The sequence below is a fragment of the Bufo bufo genome, chromosome 3, assembly GCF_905171765.1.
Source record: "Bufo bufo chromosome 3, aBufBuf1.1, whole genome shotgun sequence".
NCBI lineage: Eukaryota > Metazoa > Chordata > Amphibia > Anura > Bufonidae > Bufo > Bufo bufo.
In genome coordinates this window covers 387547738-387568630 of record NC_053391.1, presented here as the reverse complement: position 1 = coordinate 387568630, position 20893 = coordinate 387547738, and the positions used below count along the sequence as shown (strand labels likewise).

General features: G+C 41.4%; 1 protein-coding gene and 1 long non-coding RNA gene across 2 annotated transcripts in view; both read left to right on the top strand.

Annotated features, from left to right (window-relative positions):
- DOC2B (double C2 domain beta) overlaps window positions 1-20893 on the top strand; it is a 904475-nt gene that overhangs the window by 158139 nt on the left and 725443 nt on the right. The window lies entirely within an intron of this gene.
- LOC120995506 lies at window positions 10266-12123 on the top strand. The gene is made up of 3 exons (XR_005777606.1): window positions 10266-10283; window positions 10767-10820; window positions 12041-12123. It is a non-coding gene; the product is annotated as an uncharacterized LOC120995506 (long non-coding RNA).

The following is a 20893-nucleotide window of genomic DNA, read 5'->3' as shown; positions in this document are numbered from 1 at the left end:
ATCGGATCCGCAAAACGCATACGGACGTCTGAATGAAGCCTTACACGGGCGTGATCAATGACTGTGGTTATCACCCCATATAGACTCCCTGATCACCCCCCTGTCATTGATCACCCCCCTGTCATTGATCACCCCCCTGTCATTGATCACCCCTCTGTAAGGCTCCATTCAGACATTTTTTTGGCCCAAGTTAGCGGAATTTTTTTATTTTTTTCTTACAAAGTCTCATATTCCACTAACAAAAAATAAAATCTCACATGAACGCACCATACCCCTCACGGAAACCAAATGCGTAAAATTTTTTAGACATTTATATTCCAGACTTCTTCTCACGCTTTAGGGCCCCTAGAATGCCAGGGCAGTATAAATACCCCACATGTGACCCCATTTCGGAAAGAAGACACCCCCAGGTATTCCGTGAGGGGCATATTGAGTCCATGAAACATTGAAATTTTTGTCCCAAATTAGCGGAACGGGAGACTTTGTGAGAAAAAAATTAAAAATATCAATTTCCGCTAACTTGTGCCAAAAAAAAAAAAATTTCTATGAACTCGCCATGCCCCTCATTGAATACCTTGGGGTGTCTTCTTTCCAAAATGGGGTCACATGTGGGGTATTTATACTGCCCTGGCATTCTAAGGGCCCCAAAGCGTGAGAAGAAGTCTGGTATCCAAATGTCTAAAAATGCCCTCCTAAAAGGAATTTGGGCCCCTTTGCGCATCTAGGCTGCAAAAAAGTGTCACACATCTGGTATCGCCGTACTCAGGAGAAGGTGGGGAATGTGTTTTGGGGTGTCATTTTACATATACCCATGCTGGGTGAGAGAAATATCTTGGTCAAATGCCAACTTTGTATAAAAAAATGGGAAAAGTTGTCTTTTGCCAAGATATTTCTCTCACCCAGCAAGGGTATATGTAAAATGACACCCCAAAACACATTCCCCAACTTCTCCTGAATACGGCGATACCACATGTGTGACACTTTTTTGCAGCCTAGGTGGGCAAAGGGGCCCACATTCCAAAGAGCACCTTTAGGATTTCACAGGTCATTTACCTACTTACCACACATTAGGGCCCCTGGAAAATGCCAGGGCAGTATAACTACCCCACAAGTGACCCCATTTTGGAAAGAAGACACCCCAAGGTATTCCGTGAGTGGCATGGCGAGTTCCTCGAATTTTTTATTTTTTGTCACAAGTTAGTGGAAAATGCTGATTTTTTTTTTTTTTTTTTCATACAAAGTCTCATATTCCACTAACGTGACAAAAAATAAAAACTTCCATGAACTCACTATGCCCATCAGCGAATACCTTGGGGTCTCTTCTTTCCAAAATGGGGTCACTTGTGGGGTAGTTATACTGCCCTGGCATTCTAGGGGCCCAAATGTGTGGTAAGGAGTTTGAAATCTAATTCTGTAAAAAATGACCTGTGAAATCCGAAAGGTGCTCTTTGGAATATGGGCCCCTTTGCCCACCTAGGCTGCAAAAAAGTGTCACACATCTGGTATTGCCGTACTCAGGAGAAGGTGGGGAATGTGTTTTGGGGTGTCATTTTACATATACCCATGCTGGGTGAGAGAAATATCTTGGCAAAAGACAACTTTTCCCATTTTTTTATACAAAGTTGGCATTTGACCAAGATATTTATCTCACCCAGCATGGGTATATGTAAAAAGACACCCCAAAACACATTCCCCACCTTCTCCTGAGTACGGAGATACCAGATGTGTGACACTTTTTTGCAGCCTAGGTGGGCAAAGGGGCCCATATTCCAAAGAGCACCTTTCGGATTTCACAGGTCATTTTTTACAGAATTTGATTTCAAACTCCTTACCACACATTTGGGCCCCTAAAATGCCAGGGCAGTATAACTACCCCACAAGTGACCCCATTTTGGAAAGAAGAGACCCCAAGGTATTTCGTGATGGGCATAGTGAGTTCATAGAAGTTTTTATTTTTTGTCACAAGTTAGTGGAATATGAGACTTTGTAAGAAAAAAAAAAAAAAAAAATCATCATTTTCCGCTAACTTGTGACAAAAAATAAAAAGTTCTATGAACTCACTATGCCCATCAGCGAATACCTTAGGGTGTGTACTTTCCGAAATGGGGTCATTTGTGGGGTGTTTGTACTGTCTGGCCATTGTAGAACCTCAGGAAACATGACAGGTGCTCAGAAAGTCAGAGCTGCTTCAAAAAGCGGAAATTCACATTTTTGTACCATAGTTTGTAAACGCTATAACTTTTACCCAAACCATTTTTTTTTTTACCCAAACATTTTTTTTTTATCAAAGACATGTAGAACAATAAATTTAGAGCAAAATTTCTATATGGATCTCGTTTTTTTTGCAAAATTTTACAACTGAAAGTGAAAAATGTCATTTTTTTGCAAAAAAATCGTTAAATTTCGATTAATAACAAAAAAAGTAAAAATGTCAGCAGCAATGAAATACCACCAAATGAAAGCTCTATTAGTGAGAAGAAAAGGAGGTAAAATTCATTTGGGTGGTAAGTTGCATGACCGAGCAATAAACGGTGAAAGTAGCGTAGTGCAGAAGTGTAAAAAGTGGCCTGGTCTTTCAGGGTGTTTAAGCACTGGGGGCTGAGGTGGTTAAAGGGATCCTGTCACCTCGTTTTAGCTAATAGAGCTATGGACATGCACGGCTAGATCGCCGCTAGCATGTCCGCAATATGCCTGTCCCATAGTGCGGTGTCCTTTTATTGTGTTTAAAAAATGATTTTATAGATATGTAAATTAGCATGGTAAGGAGCCCAAAGGGGCTGTACTAACCTTCTTGGAGCCCAGCCACCCCCCTTGTGAAGGAGCCCATAATCTCGCCATGCGCAGTGCCGGTATAGTGTTCCTTCCCTGTGCTGGCATCAGCCTCAGGGAAGGAACTGCACATGCGCGAGCTCGCGCATCGCGAGATTACGGCGATCTAACTGTGAAGAAAGGAGGAGATTCGGAGGACGCAGGCGGTGCTGGGCTCCTTCACAGGGGGCGTGGCTGGGCTCCAAGAAGGTTAGTACAGCCCCTTGGGCTCCTTACCAGGCTTATTTAAATATCTATAAAATCTTTTTTTAAACACAATAAAAGGACTCAGCTTCATGGGACAGGTATATTGCGGACATGTTAGCGGCAATCTAGCCATGCACGTCCGCAGCTCCATAGGCTAAAACGAGGTGATAGAATCCCTTTAATGTACTGTATTATCCTGTGTCTTTTGGGGTAGGCATTATTGTTTCAGAGGCAATTTAATTTGAAAATCTTCCCCTTCAGTGATTAGATAAAACATAAGGCAGATCTACTTGAATATTTTTGTAGCACCATTTTCCAATTTTAACCACAAAAACTGCGCTGACAGTTACAGCTTGATAAGATTGAAAAGTCCAACAGCCCATGTAATCCCGATTCCCAACCTACAGCCTCATGTAAGCGGCAAAACGGGTGTATAGAGATTATACGGATGCATAAGGCGTACCTAATGCTCTGTTGTACTCCTTGCACTGCTGCATAGCCGGTAGCAGCATTGTCATCCCTAGAAGTAAAGCTTGTAGAATAATCTAATACTTATCCCAAACATTGAAGATTATTGATTGATCTTTAATTGTTTTCTAGTCTTAATATCTGCAAATAAGACATAAGAAGTAACCTCTTTTCTATGAGAGAAAAGGTCACTCTGTACAACTTTGAATTACCTTATTATTGGGCAAGATTTTTTCATAGTATCATGAATATAACCTCATCATATATGCTAGAAAATAGGGTTAAAAGCAAAAATGTGCGAATGTTTTGTAAACACATCAAATTTGTTACAGATTTCCCCAAATATTTGGATTTTAGTGAATCTCAAACATTTGCAATTCATTTTGGACAAATCACTATTTTACCATTCAGAAGGCAGAGATTGGCAATGTAACCCGCCAGGAAGATTCCCAGTGGGCAGATTGATTTTACTGTGTAGAGGGCTGCCAGTTTCCAGCCTCACTTCACACTTGGCTGCTGCATTATAATGATAATGCCAGCTCATCCCTCTCCAAGAAACATCATAGACCGCTATGCGGTCATTATCATATACACATGACAACGGCAGCATGGCAGGCCGCTGACAGTCTGCGATGTGTATTGCAGAGGTATTATTTGGCCACAGCTACAATGTGTTATAGAGGTAATAGGGGTTGTGTCATCTGAGACATTGGTGGCATATTGCTAAGCTATGCCACCAATGCAAGAAAGGTGCTGGTCCTTCTTCTGGTACCACCAACTGTCTCTAGCTCAAGCCCCCAAAACGTACGAGAGTGGACTGCGCTCTATGGGAGTTCTGAAAATAGCCAAGCCAGAAGTAGATTGAGGGCCAAGCTTTTGCAGTTTGCTCTCGGTCCCTTTCGGGACCCCATTCTAGAGATAGGTGCGAGTCCAAGAGGTGGGACCTCCACCTATCTAACATTGGTTGTTGCAGGGCAACGGAACGGAGAAATCAGAGTAATACAACTTTTATTCCACCGCAATACAATGTTCTCTGTTTAGACTGCGGGGGAATAAAAGTTGTATTACTCTGATCATGTCCATTGGGCGACTTAATTAGAAACCAGATGACATCAGCTCACTTCAATGGGGCCGCATCCATTGCTACGTTCCGTGGCCCTGCAAAAGTAATACAACATGTCCTATTCTTGTCCATTTTGCGGACAAGAATAGGCATTTCTATAATGAGCTGCCCGTTTCGTTGCGCAAATTGTGGACCACAAAACACGGCTTGGTTGTGTGAATGTAGCCTTAGTTAAGAGTTTTAGTATTGTCAAATAAATCTACTTTTCTTTAAAATCTATTTTATCTTCGGTTTTGTGCGTATTATTGTCAGTCTGTAATAGTGGCGTACTACTCGGACAACATCGTTCCCAGCAGCGACCTTGGAGTCCAAGATGCATCCAGACATCCTCCCAATGCTGTTCCCGAACCATTCCAGTGGTGTTTCCATCAATTTCTGACCTTTTTCTGTGAACCAGACACCCTCCCCTCTTCAAAGCAGGGGGTGCCTGGTTTAATGCTCGGGTTCTCCCATTGACTTCCATTGTGCTCGGGTTCTCTGTAGAGCACCAGAGCATCCCAAAGTGTTCTACTCGAGCACCCGAGCACTTTGGTGCTCGAGCAACACTAGTCTCATTCTTTGCTTGGTATATTTTGACCAAATGACCAAATTAATGCCGAAATCTGGTCACAACCCCAAAATGTGAATTATATTTGAAATCAAAACTTTTTAACAGACCTGTACAAAAAATGTTCCTATGCGGTATATGCCTGGTTGTACCATTTGAAATGGTCTCGCTGAATGTTAATCTTGAGTGCAGTGTGAATGTAGTTGCATTCTACCGTATGCATTTGGAATTATAAAGCTGGTACAAAAATCTTCTTTTCAGTAGTTTCAGTCTTCTTTTCACTTGTTTATGATGTTTTTCACCACATTGTACCACTAACTTATATTAATGGCATGTGGGAGTGTCAGACAACAGAGCTCCAGCCGCAGCAGCTGGTCTTGGACGCTGATACATGCCGTCAAGACAGTTCCATAGAGATTGCCACATGGCTACACTGCTGTTGCTGGGATTTCATGAATGTTTTGTCCTCTAGTTGTTGCTGGTTTTCACCTTGACATGCTAAGAAATATGTTCTATTGTATGGTTTGCTTTCTCAGGGAAAGCCCCAGTGAATCTTATAAGTTTACGGTGATAAGGCAAATGAAAAAGATTCTTCATAAGCACTGACTTCACAGGGTGTAACTTTTGTTTTATTGTGACTTCAACTACTGGAGCCTTGAAAGAAGAGATTTTATATCAGGAATCAGCATCTGGCACTCCAACTGTTGTGAAACTACAACTCCCAGCATGCTCCTTTCACTTTTGTGGAAGTCCGAAGAACAGCTAAAGAACTATGCAGGGCGGAAGTTGTAGTTTCACAACACCTGGAGTGCCGGAGGTTGCCAACCCCTGTCATATATGTTAGATTAAACCCAATAAGGGATCATTTACACTCTGTTACAGTTTTTTTTTCTGATGTTTTAACTGACTTTATAGAACACATTTTAAACGCTATGTTTTTTTTAATATATCACGTTTTTCTTATTTTTTTTAGCTTTTTTTTTTTATTCAGTATCATTTTGTACTTTCTTTTTGTGTGTGTATGTGTGTGTTTCCAGTCCTATAGAGACATCTATGGGAAACACACCCAAAAAGTATATATGCAGAACATGCTGCATTAAAAAAAAAAACACCACACAGAAAAAAGACACCAAAACATAAAACAAAAAAATTGTATGTGGTGTTTGATATAAAAAATCATTTTTGACCATGAAAAAAATGCAAAAAAACCCAATGAAAAACATGGCATTTTTCCCAAAAGTCCTGTGTATAACCTACCTGCTAGTGAATGGTTCCTTATAATGTACAGGGTGGGCCATTTATATGGATACACCTTAATAAAATGGGAGTGGTTGGTGATATTGACTTCCTGTTTGTGGCACATTTGTATATGTGAGGGGGGAAACTTTTCAAGATGGGTGGTGACCATGGCGGCCATTTTGAAGTCGGCCATTTTGAATCCAACTTTAGTTTTTTCAATAGGAAGAGGGTCATGTGACACATCAAACTTATTGGGAATTTCACAAGAAAAACAATGGTGTGCTTGGTTTTAATGTAACTTTATTCTTTCATGAGTTATTTACAAGTTTCTGACCACTTATAAAATGTGTTCAATGTGCTGCCCATTGTGTTGGATTGTCAATGCAACCCTCTTCTCCCACTGTTCACACACTGATAGCAACACCGCAGGAGAAATGCTAGCACAGGCTTCCAGTATCCATAGTTCCAGGTGCTGCACATCTCGTATCATCTGAAGGCAATCGTCTATGCTGTGAAGATACGAGATGTGCAGCACCTGAAACTACGGATACTGGAAACCTGTGCTAGCATTTCTCCTGTGGTGTTGCTATCAGTGTGTGAAGAGTGGGAGAAGAGGGTTGCATTGACAATCCAACACAATGGGCAGCACATTGAACACATTTTATAAGTGGTCAGAAACTTGTAAATAACTGATGAAAGAATAAAGTTATTATGTTAAACCAAGCACACCATTGTTTTTCTTGTGAAATTCCTAATAGGTTTGATGTGTCACATGACCCTCTTCCTATTGAAAAAACAAAAGTTGGATTCAAAATGGCTGACTTCAAAATGGCCGCCATGGTCACCACTAATCTTGAAAAGTTTCCCCCCTCACATATACTAATGTGCCACAAACAGGAAGTTAATATCACCAACCATTCCCATTTTATTAAGGTGTATCCATATAAATGGCCCACCCTGTAGTCATATGTATATTTATTGGCAAACTGGCAAAAGGCATTTATTCTGAACTTTTATTTCATGTGGGGACCTGTGTGCATGCATTTCATTTCTGCATTCATGTGGAAATGCAGCAGATATTAATTTCCTAATTTAGCAGAGCTAAATGTTTTATTTGGCCCAACATGTTGTATTTTAATGTGTTTTATTCTCCTAGTGGTTTTGACATAGGCATTAGCCTTATCATAGCGTACATGATAAACTATGAGAAATTTGTCAATTGTAATCTTGAAGTTTCATATCAATGACTAGCAGAGAATGTCATTTCAAATTGCCTACATCATTAGCTTGGCAAACATTATGGGTGAGCTGAAATAAAATGAAATGTCCATTTGAAACTAGAGAAAAATTACCTAGTGAGGGATGTCTGCAATGTGGTTGTCATCATGAAATGCGTGGTTATCTATACACAGGATGCTATGGAGCAGGAGGAGCTGAGCAGATTGATATAATGTGTTATAAGGGGATACAGTATGCAGCAAAACTTGTCATTTATACTGAATTTAAATCCCTGCTCTTTCTGAGCTCAACAGGCATATGAGAGGTCTTTTCAGTGATTGACAGCTTGTGCATACACAATTATCACTCAATATTTTCCCACAAAACTATATATCGATCTGCTCAGCTCCTTCTGCTCTATATCTTGCTCCCATTAAATTCTATTTTCATTGTGCAGATAGATATACTGTATGTAAGTTGTGATAGGCAACTGAGGGCAAGTCAGGGCTTTACTGAAGGCAGATTATACCAAACTAATCTCAGTGATTTAATTGACTACTGTATGTCTCAAAAGTGTTGAATTGAAATCTGTATATCACCCAAGTATTTGATAAAATGCAACATAAAGAGCTGATAAAGAAATTATGTAGTGTAATAATATCTTTGCATACTTTTTTATTCTTATTAAATAGCATGGGGGGAATTTATCATTTCCCGGCATATTTATCTTTTTTATACCAGTTTTCTGGCATAAGAAAAGACTGAAATCTACGCAAGCTAGGGATTAGCCTAGATTTCCGTTTAGGCACACGGACTGCTAAATGATGCGTGAGCATTGCACAGGGGATATTACAGACTGGCTGTCACAAATGTACCTGTCCAGGCTCCAGTGGCAAGATCTCCAGCTTTGGAGCTGGAAGAGAAGCCCTGCTAAGCCACATCCCCCTGGTGACACAATGGCGTCCATAGCAACAGGATGCAATGCTCTTTCTCCCCACAGCTGGCATGTGCTGGAGGAGACTGGCAGTGGGCTGATTGCTCAGCTGCTCTATTACTTTGTGCTAGTGTTTCTGACTAATGAAGTGCCGAGTCATGACCTATCAGGTTCTGGTCCTGGGACTCGGTGCTCTATTTAAACCCCTTCCTGGCCTTAAACCAGGGCCAGTGATAGTCTCTGACTCACTAGCTGTGTTCCTGGTTGCATATTTTGGATTACTAGTGTTTTGACCTCGGTTTGTCCTTTTGACTTTCTGTCTAACGTATTGGTACTGAGTTTCCCGTCTGGTTCTAATCTCGGCTTGGCTATTTGACTACTCTGTCTCTCAATTTGGTACATTGTTGTCCTCCTTGTTCGGACCCATTTCAGTATGACTATGTCTATGTGTCTTGTTTTTGTCACTTGGTGTTGTTTGTCTCGCACCTTAGCAGAGTAGGGAACGTCAACCAGTTGCAGACTTGCTACTAAGAGCTTGCAATGCAAGTAGGCAGGGAAACTGGGCAGGGTTCTAGTTAGGGCTCACTGTCTGTGTCCATCCCTACCTGCTGACATTATACTAGCATAAGTGAATTTATACATTCCTGGGATAAACCTATCTCTATCCTAAGAAACAAATTAAAAGGAAATGCTATTAGAGCAGACTAGATGGACCATATGTTTTGCCATCATTTTTCTATAATAGAAATTGTAAAGCAATATGATTTGCAATCCCTTATAGTATATATACAGAATGGAGAACAAATACTATTTCTAATGCTGGGAATATCGAATGCATTAGTGATCAACTTTGGCTCTGTTCAAACCAATATCATGGATTCAGTTTATAAGTACAAATATGTTTAACTGATCCAAAACTTTTGTGGAGCTTCACGACTTTATATATTGAGTAGTCCATATTGCACGACAGAAAAATTCAAACACCCCACCAGGATGGAATACATCCAATGTGCTGGACGTGTGAAAAGCTGGCAGAGATAAGCTACTCAGGCTAATTGCTTCTCTGGGGGTGACTTCAGCAGGCTCTCCCATGTTCCTGCTAGTGAGTGGACTTGTCAATCAGTGTCAGCTAAAAGCATTTACCATATCAATTATTGCCAATATCTTAGCCCTTTCATAGCAAAACTAGTAGACATTAGTAAAAGTATTTGTTACTATATGCATCTTACAAATATCCAGCATTTTCCCTATTTTACGGTCTGCCACTAACTCATTTTATACATAATGTTACCTTGCAAAATACAGATGCAGCTCACGTCACTGTAAGAATTTGTGCAGACTATAAAGGAATTTTAAAATGCAGTGTAAGCTATGAAAATATGATATAACTGAGCTTGTTCTTTTTTCACTCCTTTGACATCGCAACCCATCAACCTGATCTGTAATCCCTAGCCATTGTTCTACATTGTAATGCCTGGCTTCTCATCCATCGCCTTTCTATAGCATCTCATGGGGTCAGTGAGCTTGATGTCATTGCAGCAAATGTATATGCTTCTTTTTCTTTTTTGCCTTTCTCTTGATTTAAAGGGCACCTGTCACAACGCAATGCAAGGCAGCATTTTATAGAGGGGAGGAGCAGAGCAGACTTATATATAGTTTTGTTGCAAAAGAATCAGTAAAACTTGAAATTTATATATTTAAACCTCTGCTCTTTCTGACTTTAGCTGTACACTGTGGAGGTGTTTGCAGTGACTGATAGCATTCGCTGTGTAAGTGTGTATACATAGATAGCTGCCAGTCACTGATAGTTGTACACAAGGTAGGTGTTATCAGTGATTGATAGTATTCTCTGTGTAAGCGCTCATTCATACGCCCGTATGTATGGATCTGCATCCGTTCCACAATTTTGCGGAACAGGTGAGGACCCATTCATTTCAATGGGGATTCAAAAGATACGGACAGTACATTGTTCTGCGGCCTCGCAAAAAATATAGAGCATTTCCTATAGGCTTGTTGAACACAGGCTGCATCTGTGTTTTGCAGATCCGCAATTTGCAGACATGGTGCAGTCATGTGAATGAGCCCTAAGTGTATATACATAGATATCTGTTTATCACTGATAACTGTACACAGCCAAGACGTTATCAGTGATTGATCACATTCTCTGTGTAAGTGTGTATACATAGATAGCTGTCAGTCACTGATAGCTGTGCATGGGGAAGGTGTTTTCAGTGATTGATAGCATTCTCTGTGTAAGTGTGTATACAGAGATAGTTGTCATCATTGATAGCTGTGCATGGGGAAGGTGTTTTCAGTGATTGATAGCATTCTCTGTGTAAGTGTGTATACATAAATATCTGTCCGTCATTGATAGTTGTACATGGGAGAGGTATTATCAATGATTGATAGCATTCTCTGTGTAAGTGTGCATACATAGATAACTGTCAGTCACTGATAGCTGTACACAGGGGAGGTGTTATCAGTGATTGATATACATAGATAGCTATCAGTCACTGACAGCTGTATACAGGGAGGTATTATCAGTGATTGATAGCATTCTCTGTGTAAGTATGTATACATATAAGTGTTGTAATGCGTAAGTGTTGTAATGCAAGTGGGTGTGGACCCACTGCGCCACTGACTGGCTGTACTCTCGAGGGGCGTAACTAAGCAACTACCTGGTCTTCACTAGAGCCTCTGATGGTGAGGATAGGCTTGAGACGTTTGGGTAGTTGCCAGGTGCCACTCCAGTCCCCGAGTCAATGGCAGCTGACCATGGGGTCAGAGTACCAGGTGCAAGCACCAAGGGGACGTGTGTGGCCAGGAGGATCCGGGTCTCGACAGGCAGCGATTAATAAAGGTCAGTAAACAAAGTCCAAGGTCAGATGCAGGCGGCAAACAAACAAAGTCCATAAACGATATCCGAGGTCAGAGTCAGGCGGCAAACAGGCAAAGTCCATAAACAAGATCCGAGGTCAGAGGCAGGTGGCAAACAGGCAATATCCATGAGTTCAATAAGCAGAGTCCGATACACAGTGAAGCAGATAAGAGAAACACCTTTGCACATGAAGCTAGACAAGCTAGAGACCATGAGTTGCTCAGGCATCTTCCTGTGGTAGGAAGCTCCTTTAAATACCTCCTGCAATCCAGCCATAGGCTGGTGAGACAGAGGGTGTGTATGTGCTGCTTCATAGGTGGAGAGAGACACACCTATGCAAGCTTCAAACACCAGTACAAGTCTCCAGCAGAAAGGAAACTCTGGCATGGAACACAGATACCATAGTTAAGCTACCTGCTGCCCGCGCTTGTCAGCACGGCGCATGACGGCAGGGAAAGAGGGAGCCTGGCGTCATTGCCCGCGGTTAGGGGCAGCAGCGCCGGCACGGACCGCTAGGCTAACAAGTGTGTATACATAGATATCTATCAGTCACTGATAGCTGTACACAGGGATGGTGTTAGTAGTGATACCATTCTCTATGTAAGTGTGTATACATAGATAGCTGTCAGTCACTGATAGTTGTACATGGGGAGGTGTTATCAGTGATTGATAGCGTTCTCTGTGTAAGTGTGTATACATAGATATCTGTCAGTCACTGATAGCTGTGTAAAGGTGGATTTATACATGCAGATTATTGGGCAGATAATTGTGACCGAACATTCCTGTGAAAGCTCATTCCTTACAATCTACCTGTCTAAAAGTGAAAACAAAACGCTCGTTCATTAGGTGATCCTGTAGTTCATGCAGCACTCAAATTATCACTTCTGTTTAGACAGCATGATCTTCTGACCATAAACAATGAAGCTGTATGAGGACGAGTGATCGAAATGGCGACTAGTCGTTCTCATACTGTGGAGGTCATCGCTACATGTAAATGTAGTGGCCTCCTCCATTGAATGAGCAGCCAACTGTTGGGAAAGAACACATCTAGTGTTGAGTGAATTGATTTTGATTCGCAGCAAAGCCAAATTTACTAGTGCTTCGTGGAAACTAATACATTTTCCCTGAAATGGTGGTAAAAAAAATAAAAATAATAATACTTGCCTCATCCATTTGAGCACGAAGAGGCCACCGCAGCCATCTTGCTTGAAGATCCCAAGTGAAATCTCATGCGCGAAGACGTATGACGTCACTACGCCGGCCAATGTGATGAGGCAATCACGCAGCACAAGATCTTCAAGAAATACACTTCATGACTAAGTAATTCATCACAAAGAAAAAACTTTGGGTAAAATTCGGCGAAGTAGCCGAATCTAATATTAGTGAACTTCACACATCTCTGCTTCCTGACAATCTGCTGCTGCTTGGTGCATGTAAATGAACCTTAAGTATGTATACATAGATAGCTGTCAGCCACTGACAAGACCTCCACCATGAACAATGAAATCAGAAATAGTAGTGATATAAATGTATAAATTGCAAGTTTTACTGAATCTTTTCCCACAAAACGATATATCAATCTGCTCAACTCCTGCACTATAACATGCTGTCTGCAGATTGTACTGAATTTCGTGGTGGTAAGTAGTGATGAGCGGCAGGGACATATTCGTATTCGCGATATTTAGCGAATATTTAGTAGAATATTCGTCGAATATTTGCGAATTTGAATATTCGCTATATTCTACTTTTTTTTTTATAGAAAAATCAGCAAGGTAATAATCGCGTAATATGCAAATATTACGCGATCAATACAGGCATGGGTCAAAAACTAATATATAGCACTATAGAATATAGTGCTATATATTTGTTTTTTAGAATATTCATCATTTTTTTCCATCTGAAGTTATGATATCCGATGGTATATTCTAACCCCCAGGCGTTCCCATGGTGACAGGGACGCTTGTCAGGGAGGAGTATGCCGAAGTGGAATAACTTTACAGATTGAAAAAAAAAGACGCATATTCTAAAAAACTAATATATTCGATATAGTGCTATATATTTGTTTTTTAGAATATTCGTCATTTTTTCCATCTAAAGTCATGATTCCTCCCTGCTTAAGTTGCTTGTGGGCCAATGACTCATTGGACCACAAGCAAGAAGCAGGGAGGAATCATGTGTTCAGAAGGGAAAAAATGACGAATATTCGCTATAATGAATATATAGCACTATATTCTAAACATTCGCGAATTCTCGAAGTTGCGATATTCGAGATAAAAATTCGCTATTCGAATATTTGCGCTCAACACTAGTGGTAAGTCATTTTTAAGTAATATGGTGAAGAAAGCATGTAATATACTGTAGCTTACTTTACAGGGAGTGCAGAATTATTAGGCAAATGAGTATTTTGACCACATCATCCTCTTTATGCATGTTGTCTTACTCCAAGCTGTATAGGCTCGAAAGCCTACTACCAATTAAGCATATTAGGTGATGTGCATCTCTGTAATGAGAAGGGGTGTGGTCTAATGACATCAACACCCTATATTAGGTGTGCATAATTATTAGGCAACTTCCTTTCCTTTGGCAAAATGGGTCAAAAGAAGGACTTGACAGGCTCAGAAAAGTCAAAAATAGTGAGATATCTTGCAGAGGGATGCAGCACTCTTAAAATTGCAAAGCTTCTGAAGCGTGATCATCGAACAATCAAGCGTTTCATTCAAAATAGTCAACAGGGTCGCAAGAAGCGTGTGGAAAAACCAAGGCGCAAAATAACTGCCCATGAACTGAGAAAAGTCAAGCGTGCAGCTGCCAAGATGCCACTTGCCACCAGTTTGGCCATATTTCAGAGCTGCAACATCACTGGAGTGCCCAAAAGCACAAGGTGTTCAATACTCAGAGACATGGCCAAGGTAAGAAAGGCTGAAAGACGACCACCACTGAACAAGACACACAAGCTGAAACGTCAAGACTGGGCCAAGAAATATCTCAAGACTGATTTTTCTAAGGTTTTATGGACTGATGAAATGAGAGTGAGTCTTGATGGGCCAGATGGATGGGCCCGTGGCTGGATTGGTAGAGGGCAGAGAGCTCCAGTCCGACTCAGACGCCAGCAAGGTGGAGGTGGAGTACTGGTTTGGGCTGGTATCATCAAAGATGAGCTTGTGGGGCCTTTTCGGGTTGAGGATGGAGTCAAGCTCAACTCCCAGTCCTACTGCCAGTTTCTGGAAGACACCTTCTTCAAGCAGTGGTACAGGAAGAAGTCTGCATCCTTCAAGAAAAACATGATTTTCATGCAGGACAATGCTCCATCACACGCGTCCAAGTACTCCACAGCGTGGCTGGCAAGAAAGGGTATAAAAGAAGAAAATCTAATGACATGGCCTCGTTGTTCACCTGATCTGAACCCCATTGAGAACCTGTGGTCCATCATCAAATGTGAGATTTACAAGGAGGGAAAACAGTACACCTCTCTGAACAGTGTCTGGGAGGCTGTGGTTGCTGCTGCACGCAATGTTGATGGTGAACAGATCAAAACACTGACAGAATCCATGGATGGCAGGCTTTTGAGTGTCCTTGCAAAGAAAGGTGTCTATATTGGTCACTGATTTGTTTTTGTTTTGTTTTTGAATGTCAGAAATGTGTATTTGTGAATGTTGAGATGTTATATTGGTTTCACTGGTAAAAATAAATAATTGAAATGGGTATATATTTGTTTTTTGTTAAGTTGCCTAATAATTATGCACAGTAATAGTCACCTGCACACACAGATATCCCCCTAAAATAGCTAAAACTAAAAACAAACTAAAAACTACTTCCAAAAATATTCAGCTTTGATATTAATGAGTTTTTTGGGTTCATTGAGAACATGGTTGTTGTTCAATAATAAAATTAATCCTCAAAAATACAACTTGCCTAATAATTCTGCACTCCCTGTACTTACATAGCGGGCTATATGGCTCTAGAGATCATTAGCATCCTTATTTATAAAAGGAAACACTGACTGGTAAAAATTTTGAGGCAGAACATTTGGTTTATAAATCTATAAATTGAGATCCCCGCCTCAATAGCACCCTAGGCGACCACTTACACCACCCATTCCTCGTCCAACTCCTAAAGCTTTCCAAAATGTGTTTTAATTGGAGATATTTATATGACTATTCATAAAAGAGGTTTTCCCGGACGGAGGTATTGTTGACCTATCCTTAGGACCCATGTCATCAGCTGTTTTGCAGTAGCTACAACTGTAATGGCTAACCTCCGAGACTCCAGCTGTGGTAAAACTACTCCCAAAGTGCTAACTTCCTTGGTTGTTCTCAGAACTCCGTAGAAATGAATGGAGCATGCTGGGAGTTATAGTTTCACCACAGCTGGAGTGCCGGAGGTTAGCCATCACTGACTGCTACAGCATCAGAAACAGATACCTAAACCACACAGCCCAGTGACTGGGAGCAGCTCTGCAGTAAGTATCTTAAAAAACTGCATGGCTCACACCAAGGAATTGCTATTTAAATGTTATCAATAATCTGTACTGAGGTGCTGATGAATTGGGCTAGATAACAAATTGTCTGCCTCAAAGGTACTTGCTACAGTTTGCTATGCTGTTTCACACAGAATGCAGTATTGCAAGGGAACTATCCATCAGCAAGGGTAAATTTGCACCACAGATTATCCCCCCATTCACATCTCATGTACATATCATTCTGCTTTCCTCAACTACAAATGAATCCCCTACTGATAAGCAATAGGTGTCTCCAATTTGCTGAATAGTCTGGTATTAGCAGGGTAAAAAGATTGCTGGCTGCACTCTGCTAGGTTATTACGACTTTCCCTAGATACGCTATGCTCAGCTGTCTACTGCTCTGCTCTGTACATCTCTTCACTTCCAGCATGTAGAATGTCTTATCTGGTACTAACATAGTATCTATAGATACACAAAGTTAGACACAGCTGATGATGTGTGGAGCTATTGTGGTCGTATCTGGCCACCATATCTCCTGAAGTTTCACAGGTCAAGCCCCACCCTGTGGAATATGGCCAACTAACGGTGATCCAATCACGGAGGAAGGCGTGTCTCTACACATGACTAGCACCCGAGGTTATATGGCCATATATATGTAAAATGGCCACTCACCCCCACCATGTATTGCCATCACACACGGTATTGACTGTAAGACATATGAAAGCATCTTGGACTGTGCAGCTATATCCCTCATTGAGGCAACTACAAGAAGATTGTAGGGAACCCTATCGGGCATAGTTTGAAGATCAATATATGCTAGGGTGGCCTAACGTCCGACATTAGGCTGGACAGTCCAGTCTCTCAGCTCCCAGTCCTTAATCTGATGTAAGGCCTGGACAAACAGTTGTGAGTTCTCCTTCTTTATGGTGCAGGGCACCCAGCATGCGCCAGTGCCACAGCACTGACTGAGGCACTCAAGTTCAGTGAGTTAATACATTCCACTCTGTGACTGGCTGTGTTTTTTTTATAACCCAATCCAGGAGTGAGTGAATAGCTTGCATCATCATACTCAGCCAGTCACAGAGCGGATTGTCACTCCAGTAATTGAGGGTGAGAGAAGCAGCAGCCTGCACACAGCAGGTAATATAGAATAGATAGGTCTTGCAAGTAGAGGTCTGAAGGAAGAGTGGGCAGAATGGTAGTACATTGAGGGGCAGAGTGGTGACACACAGGGGGTAGAGTGGTGGTACATAGAGGGGCAGAGTGGTGGGATTTAGAGAGGTGAGGAGTTTAGGTAAGGAGGAATGCCCCAACATTTTTGCAGGCATGCTCTGGAGAGAACACCTGTGATGTGTCAGAGACTTATTTTTTGTTCCTCAGCCATGCTTTGAAATTGTTCTGACTGTATTGAGGCACTGCAGGCCAGATCATTTTGTATCACCTCAGTATATAAGCTAATGACAGAACTCAAAGGTAAACTTGAGAGAAGACTTAGGGTCCATTCACACATCCGTATGTGTTTTGCGGATCTGCAAATTGCGGATCCGCAAAACACAAACACCGGCAATGTGTGCTCCGCATTTTGCGGACCGCACATCGCTGGCACTCTCATAGAAAATGCCTTTTTTTGTCCGCAATTCCATTCTGGCCCCATTGAAAATTAATGGGTCCGCACCTGTTCCGCAAAATTGCGGAATGGATGCGGACCCATTTTGCAGACGTGTGCATGGACCCTTAGGGATCACTTTTTTGGCTTTTTTATGAACACCAGGCTGAAACAGCTTACTCTAGATCTAGCTAGAAATGCTGTGAAGTTGACTTCATTCTTTTCCGTGAAAGGTCAAGAAAATACTTAAATGACAGATGATTTCTCTGAAAGGTGCTTTCACTGCCAAGTATCTAATCTAAACCTTAGAAGTTTTGTGCCATTTGAAGAATTTCGTGAAGCAGTCCAGGCCTGTTATCTACAAGACATTGTTATGGATGGACCTCACAAAGGATATTCCGATGCAGAGACATTTCTCAGTTCTTCAGAGGCAGTTAGTTAACTGCAACAGCAAGGAGAGATATCTTAAGTTGTTTGCCAAGGTTGAGGTGTCCCTCAAGAATTAAAGTTTAGAGTTAATATAATTCTCCATTCCATGCAGCAGTGCTGATACAGAGCATGTTTCTTCACTGATGAGCACAGCATAGAGAAAATTTTTTGACATTTTCTTCAGGCAGTAACGTCAAAGTAGAACTTCAGATGTGTGTGAACCTTGCAGAAGGGTGTATAGTAAATATCGCAAAGATTCACAAGAAAGAGCCAAGTTTTATGACTAAAAATAAATTATATCATAGATTTCTAGTTTACCTTGGCTGATGCTTTTATATAGATTAGGGTTTCCCCATTTGTATGGTGCCTCACTTTCCTGGGTATGATGTCTTTCTTTTGGGGGGGGGGGCGGTGTTGTAGTCCTTTTTGAGGTTATGAAAGTGACTACCCTAATATATGCCCACGATTAACTCTTAATCATATGAGGTGCTATTGATCACCATGTGCCAAGACAGTGGTGTATCATAGAGTTAATACAGAATTCGCCCTAAACTTTTCAAAATATTTGGATTATGAGATTTATTTTGGTTAACTATGAGAAAGAAAGAGAGTATTTTAGAAAGCCAAAGAAAAGAGATTTGAATATCTCACAGCAGCAGATATAACAGTGCTATCCAAAATCAATGCTTAAAGGGGAGCTTACTTACCTGCCTCCCAGTGCTAGCTCCGGCTTCTTCTCCTCCCAGCCTGTGATTCTTCCCTAAGCTCCTTTGATGCAAACATCTGATTTGACGTGGCTGCAGCCAGTCAATGAGGAGGGCAAAGGTTTAAAAGTAATATAAGGAAGTATTACTTTACTGAGAGAGTAGTGGATGCATGGAATAGCCTTCCTGCAGAAGTGGTAGCTGCAAATACAGTAAGGGGGTTTAAGCATGCATGGGATAGGCATAAGGCCATCCTTCATATAAGATAGGGCCGGGGGCTATCCATAGTATTCAGTATATTGGGCAGACTAGATGGGCCAAATGGTTCTTATCTGCCGACACATTCTATGTTTCTATGTTTCTATGTGTCAGTGATCGAATCTCCTTGAATTATGCGACTATTTGTCATGACATAAGGCGAGACGGTCACCGCCATGGCCAGTGATTGACTGCAACCATGTCAAACCAGATGTTTTCAGCGAGGGACCCTAGTGGGGCATCACAGGCCAGGAATAGAAGTTGTGCGGTGCCAATATCCAGAAGCAGTTAAGTAAGCTTCCCTTTACAGGTCCAGCCAAGTGGTGGGGACTTGCCAAGTTTGCATTTCACAGTTTGCATTTAGAAAATCCTTTGGACTTCCTTCTGAAGGAGCTTGTTATCCAGATCACCTTCTCTTAGCAACAGATAGGCCCCCTGAACTGAAATTTGAGGGATGTTGCATTTCCCTACTTGTGCCAAATATCCTGGACAATGGGTATATCCTCTGCTGATATCCCCCCGAAAATCAATTTCCAAACATAATCATATGAGCCAAGGTTTGTCTGGAATTGCAGTTATGTCATGTCTTTTTCAGTTATGACTTCCATCCTTTGACTGTAAGTGGATCTTGTACAGGCAGTCAGTCAGTTAGCCACATGCTACATTATAATGGTTTCTATAATAATAACAACACAATATAGCTATGCATTGAAGAGGGGATGAGCAGCAGTACAAAGAGAAAATGGGATTTCGGAACCTCAAGGAACATACAGAGATGACATCAGAAATATAATAGCTCTGTGGTTGCCATTTGACACAAAATATATTGAATATGTAAGTAGCATTAGTGCTAGTACTAGCTATAAAACCACAAATTTTCCAGTGGTGCCATCTCATGTCATTACCAGGGGTGTATCTATCACAAGGCAAACAAGGCATTTGCCTAGGGCGGCACTTGCCAATAGGGCGGCAAAATGCCTTGTTTGTTTAGTGATAGTTACACAATATGCTAAATATTTTTTTTGCCCCTTGTCCGATCCGATCCTTCACAATGTGAGCGGCATTGCTGGCGCCGCATAGTGAAGGAGTTCAAAGACTTACTTCCTCCTCCTCCTGACTTGCTCCCGACCTCCCCTGCCTTTTGCGTCCGCACGTTGCCGTCGTGACGTCACACAGAGGTGGAGTCACGGGCCAGCAACGCTAGGGTGAGCATTATCTCCTCCAAGTGCAGAACGGATCCTGCACACGGTCACCGTGAACACTGAGGCCAGGCCCCGGCCACCAATGCACTGATCCCTGAGCCTGCTGTCTTAAAATTACAGTAATTCACAAAAAATCAATTACTTAGTTGTTTTATGGGGTAAGGGGGTTGGGACACGTTGGGTGGTTAGAGGGGGGAGAATTAGGGAGGGGTTAATACTGTACTATCTCTAGCTCTAACAGGAAAGGGTGGAGCCTAAAGAGGAAGGGGTGGGGTTTACAGCGGAAGGGGTTTGGCCTTTACAGGAAGGGGTGGGTCAAATTTATATTAGGGGTGCCCGAGTTTAGTCTCGCCTAGGGCAGCACAAAACCAAGATACACCACTGATCATTACTCACATAGTGCCTACCAACCAATCACTCTTACTTCTGGTGCTGCTTTTGAGATTTTAGAACTCCCTAATCCCTCATAAACATATGCTTATAGTTTAATATTTCTTTCTTTATTATTTTTATAATATTATTAATTGTGATAAGCAGGTAGTTAAAATGAATATTGTGAAATAATATGTTAAATATAATCCAATCTCTATGCTGCCTGAATAGAGGGACCTTTTTACCTTAAATAATGAGTGAAATGTTACCAAGTTTCATCATCATGTGATGCATAACTATACATTATGTTATAGGAAATATTTATTCAGCTGCTTTATTTCTTGACCAACTATAAGATATTCACTTTTTATGCTTTAACTACAATTGTGTATATGTACTGTGGAAGGAGGACCTTGTGAATTATTTATTTTAGGAGTTCCA